Source organism: Gekko japonicus, unplaced genomic scaffold, assembly GCF_001447785.1.
Source record: "Gekko japonicus isolate JY-2015 unplaced genomic scaffold, Gekko_japonicus_V1.1 scaffold59, whole genome shotgun sequence".
NCBI lineage: Eukaryota > Metazoa > Chordata > Lepidosauria > Squamata > Gekkonidae > Gekko > Gekko japonicus.
The window spans coordinates 947,884-953,883 of record NW_015169174.1 but is presented as its reverse complement, the minus strand read 5'-3'; positions in this window follow the sequence as shown (position 1 = coordinate 953,883).

Sequence of the window (6,000 nt, the reverse complement as noted above, 5' to 3'; positions counted from 1 at the left end):
GATTTCATTTAATATCAAAGGGAAAGGTCAGGTGAAATCAGGGGTTGAAATTACTCAGGTAAAACTAGTACAAGCACCGACCTTTGATCTTATATATCAGGCTAATGAGAGATTCTTAAATTATTCAGTTACTTAGATCTTTATACTGAGAGGCTTTTGTTTCAGTGTTTTCCCAGTGTTTTCACTTTATTTGCATAATCTTTTGGTGCCCAGAAGGCTGGTACCCTCTTTCCAGTACCCAAACCCCTTCTCTTTAGAACACCAGTACTTTTCTTGAGTTTTTGACTGACTTTTAAGGTCTCTACCAGCAGTTTCTGTCAGGAACTTTAGGCAGGCAATCCACACACCCAGGCTTCTTCAGAAGATAAGTGTTTATTATGGTAATGCAGAACTAAAGTACATGTAGACGGCCTGTGTTAAGAATGCCCTATAATAAGATGGCTACTAACTTATAGCATATTCAAACTGCCCCCCCACCTGTGAAGCCAATGACGTTTTCTTGCGCGCGGGGGCCCTGCCAGCAAGCAAGCATTTTTGCGCCCGAAGCAGTTACAGTTCCCAGACCTGGGGAATTACAGCAAAGCATCTTCAAGGCCAATGTGCAGATAGCTGGAGCATTAGACAGAGACGCACTGATAATGGGAGGGAGATAAAATTCCCCCTCACATTCCAACACCATGACAGGGCTACCTGACAGTTTCTAATCACACCACGCACATCAGATTCTGTACTCCACAGATATAACTCTCCCTGTTTGACTGGGTAGGGAATCTTCTTGTCTCTCTAGAAGATCCATCTCCTTTTCTTTGGCCTGAATGGGAGTCATCTCTACTACCCAAACTTCCTTGCCAAACTCTCCCCCAGTTCTCTGTATTCCAACTGCTCTCAGCTGATGCTGGATTCAGTGAAGGTAGAATTCTGACTCTCAGTACTAAACCCTTTTTCTGTCAGGGCTTTTCTCAGACAGTCTCAGTACACGTCTCTTCTTAGTTGAGGCAGGAATCTGACTGACTGTCCTCAGCATCCAGCTCTCTCAAGACTTTTTCTGTTCAGCTGATGCTAACCAATCAGATTGTTTAAAGTAGCCTGTCACCCAAGGCTTTCTGGCTCTGTGAAGAATTAACCCTCCACAGTCCTTTAATTGCCGGTACACCACTTCTAAGACTCTTTAAAAGTGCAGTCCATCACAGATGTACACCACAACACCCCCCCCAACCCGTCCCTCCATGTCCTGCCTTACAGTGCTTATACCCAGGAATGACTGTATCCCATAGATTTTCCCCATTCCACCATTCCTCTTTAAAAGTCTTAATTACAGAGTAGTCCCTAATGAATGTGACATAGAAGCTTGACAAGACTCACTTCTCCAGTAGGAGACTTCTGTGTTTGATTACAGCAAATAAAATACTGACGTATTCACTTTATATGTAACCACACTTGAAGAACCATGTTTGTGGTGTACTCGATCATATGAGAAAGTTGCAGGCCTTTTCTGTGTTGTTCCAGGCTAGACCTTTTCTATGCTGTTCCAACATAGACCTTTATTTAAGCTTGCTTTCTTTTTTTTTCTTTTTTTTTAACTGTATATTTATTAGGATTTTATACTATACAAACACACAACAACAAAACATAACATCACGCTTCAACCAAGATCTCCACACTTCACATAAATCAGCTGGCAAGCTTATACTTAATATATATTAACATTCTCTTTTGCCCATATATTTTAGTTACAAGACCCCCAAAATCCAGTCTAACACAGTCTTAATTCATATTTTTTCAGCCCTAGTTTAACCCAATACCACATCTATTTATATTTCCAATAATCTTCCATTAATTAATCACTTTGAGGTCCTTTTAAATTCATTTCCCTCATGGGACCATTCTTCCCTTCAAAATAAATACCATAACCAAATTTATTCCTAAAGTAGACAGTCCTGAATATTGCTCTTAAATCTTTAGCTCATCACCTTAACTATCCATTACAACACAGCTTTACAACCAATCTGTAGAAAATAAAAAGAACCAAAAAAAAAAAATCCCCTCCCACTAACACATTTCACCTATCAAATTACTGCTTAGGCTCTCATGATCATTACCTTAATCTCCAACACATAATCCCTTATCTTAAACCAATGTAATGAAATTAGTAAAAATTCTGGTATTCATGTTTCCTTTCTAATTACCTAGTTACAAATTTTAGTACTTTGCCAATACTTTACATTCCTGTTTCTACTCACGAACATAAGATCCTTAACCAACTTATATTATCCAACTCAATACAACATTAAATCATAATGCTTTATATCAACCAAGAGAATTCCTTATTGATGAGAGCTTGAAAGCTAATTTTCATATTCTGTCCTTTCCACTATCATTTCATATTCCACACATCATTCTATAGACATCCAGACCGAGTTATTAAGTTACATACATTTATCAACCATCATTACAACCATACTAAATTCCAGTTCTTTCTTATCCTGATTTTTTGCATTTTCTTCCATATGTCGCCAGTTCTTATATTCCTGTAAAGTACAGTCCACATTTCTTTCCCTGTTTCCTCTTTCCTGTTTGTTTAAGTATTTCCAGTCATTGTGTTTTTTCCCTCTTTTCTTCCGTTTTCCACCAGTCGTTACTTTCTTCTTTTTCCTTGAATGGGGTTTTGGCAGTCCTTTTTTCCTTCCTCGTATTTTCAACTTTTCTTGGCTCTCCACCCCACATTTCAAAGATTCCTCCTTTTGAATCTCCTCTTCTATGCTTATTGTTTGCGTAAGCTCTGTCTCATTTTCCTGTTTTATTTCCTTTACTTCAACCTGCTGTTGTATTTCTTGCATTTGCTGTTTTTTATCCTCCGTTTGAAACTTTTGACGGACCTCTTTGAAAGCATTTTTAACAGCCAGGTTTAGTGCTGTACTCGCTTCTCTTAAAAACCAGCTTTGGAGTTGTTCCCATGAAAGGTCACAGGCTTTCGTATCCTGATCAAACTCCTCATTACTGTTCCTCGCCTCCATTTTTTCACTCTTATCACTCCAAACATCAGATCTTAGAATATATTTTTAATTTCCCAGGGGGTTATTTTTACACCAAACTCTGTGGACACCATATATCAGTGGTTAAACATTGGCAAAAAGTTCTCTTTCTTACCCCCTTCTCGTCTCATCTCGTCAGTCTCTCCCAAGCATATCGTCACGGCCGTTTGTCCATATAATAAGGTAAAATCCATAGGGGGGTATCGCAATCCACTCTTTTAGCCGGGGTCTGCAACATGGAATTCTTTTCGAAGTGTCGTTTCTTCTCCTCAAGCCAAACAAAGAACATTAAAAAGTCCGGGTGGCCGCTTCTTAGAGGAACATGGCGGCCATGTTCCTCCCCTTCCACGCTCCTGCTTCAGGGCGTTACTGGGCACCCCCCCGCTTTGCCGAATTGCGGGAGGGGCCAGCAACAAAGCCCCCTACCCCAGCACTCTGTCAGAGAGCGCTGGTCAAACTCTCCCATGTCTGGGAGGTTCAAAAAGAGCGCTGGCGGGTCGAAACGGGACGGAGCGATGCAAACGCCCCCCCGCTCGTCGAAGACGCCGTACCGGAAGTCCTATTTAAGCTTGCTTTCAATGTTAGGAAACACCGTGTTTGCATATTTAGTATGAATTATCGTGTATAAAAAATGAGCAGTGGAAATAATTTTTCCCATGTCATTAACTGGCCAGATGCTTCAAAAGAGAGAGAAATCTAATAAGGTGTATGTGTAAGGGGCAGCATTGAATCGGCACCTCGTCATTCTTCACTGCTATGAACTGCAGTGAGAGAAGTAAAAAGGGAGGGGCAGAGGCTCTCTTTTCAGTGTAGTTAGAAATATTTTGATGGACTTCATCCAAACCAGGCACAATATGAAGATGAACAAATGCAAATGAATACAATTGAATCGAATTGCAGAGTTATGTTTATGTTGGTGTGCAAGATATGCCATTACTCTTTCAAGTGTGAGTTAATCAGTGTTTTGCTTTAATGGGAAAGAAGGAGCAGCACATGTTTGGGCAGGAGAAGAACTGTTTGGTGGATTGTGTCTTTAAGCTCCCAGCTCTTGACTCTGAAGTTTCCAGCCTCTGTTTCTGCTGCTGAGATCACAATACAAGTAAAGCTAAGGAGCCAGAGTAGCTAGATTCGAATCTACTAGCTAAGGAGTTAGTAGACTCGAATCTAGCTACTCTGGCTCCTTCGCTTTACTTGTATTGTCAAAGCTCCCTAAGTCATATACATGTAGGAACGGAGATCCCCGAGTCCTCTTTATATCCTGGTCTGAAGGTGGGAGAGGTGTTGTAAAGAAAGGAGTCAGGATGCAGAAGTACAATGCAAAATGCGATCACCTTGATTAGAGCAGGGGAGAAATGCTTAGGGACAGAAAACTAACATCTGCAATGAGATAAGATCCTGTGTGCCTATTCAGCCCTAGTGGGGGCATTGTTCTGAACAGGTGAATGAACTCAAATTCAGCAATCTCATGTTGTAATCTTCTGGTGAAGTTTCTCTGAGGACTGCCACTCTTCGGTCACTCTTAGGTGAGCAATGGAATGCAGTGTAGGGGTGTCTGGACACATAGAGTCCATTCTCAGATCCTGTGCCATCCATCAGTGCCCACAGTTATGTTTGTGACACCACAGTCCATGTCTGTGGTGCAGGAATGTCTGGATACATGAGGGGTGAATAGGGCACCTTCTGAATCCTGGTACAGGATAGTGGGTGCAGCCACAAAATGACTGCTGCAGGAGGCAGAGCCAACCACAGAATGTCAGGGAGTGAAGTTATGCATACCTCTGATAGTAACTCTTCAACATTAGTAGTAGCTGTATTTAATTGGTGCCATTGATTGCTACTTGATGCTATTATTAACTGAGGTTATATTGGATTTTTAATGATTGCTGACATTGTTTCATTATTGTGTTGCATTATTTTACTCATTGTTGCTGCCTGCCCTGAGCCTTGCTGTGCAGGGTGAGGCAGGCTAGAAATCTAAATAAATAAATAATTTTAGGGATGTGTTCTGCTTCGCATATTTATTTATTTATTTAGACTTATACCCCGCCCTCCCCGTGAGCGGGCTCAGGGCGGCTTCCATTAAAAACATAAATACATTAAAATACAGAATAAACAACATGCCATAAAACATTAATACATAAATACAAAGTGCAGGCCGCAGATTATGATTCATCTCGATGGTAAGTTGCAGAAATCAATTGCCATTGCCCTGATGTCCACAGATGGTTTCTGTCGTTAGTCCATGTAGTTGTTAAATCCACCGGCCGTATTTAGTTGTAGCAGTCTGTTGTTTTAGACTATTTTCTTGCGCGCGCACACTTGCACACACACACCAGGAAAGGTGTAGGTCAGCACCACAGTGCTCTCAGGCACTGTTTTGGGAGATCCCTGCTATAGTGAAACGATCCTTGGAAGGAAGAGTTGAATTGTGTGTTCGGAAGATTTATTTTTTAAAGCGCGAGGTTTCAGCTTTCAGCAGGACTTTTATGATTTCTTCTGCTTGCCAGCTCGTATTTGTGATTTTGTTTTAGAAAGCCACTGTACAGAGCTGTGACTTCTTCCGTGAAGCCCAGCTGTAAGCCAGAGTGGTGTCTGTACTGTCAGCAGCAGGAACAAGACGGGGGAGTGGTGGAGGAAAACTCCCGAATGTCCTTGATAATAAAAAAAAATTAGCAAAGGCCATTGTGGGGGGGGGGGGGGAAGCCCTTGAAATGAAAGCAGTACGTGGGTTAACGTTTCAGCATAATAAATCTCCACTGTTTTTAAAGGATGGTCTGAATGATAACGTTTTTCAATTAGCCACAAGAAGGCTGTTAGATGCGTCACAGCTGGTGGTGAAAATGTTGTATGGGGGGAAGGGAGAACAGAAGGCTCTGGAAAGGAGGAGAATGAACAGATCCAGTACACTGGCATTTAGGTTGCCAAGGCACCTTTCCCAATAGTTTGGATTCAGGGAGAGAAGAAGGTT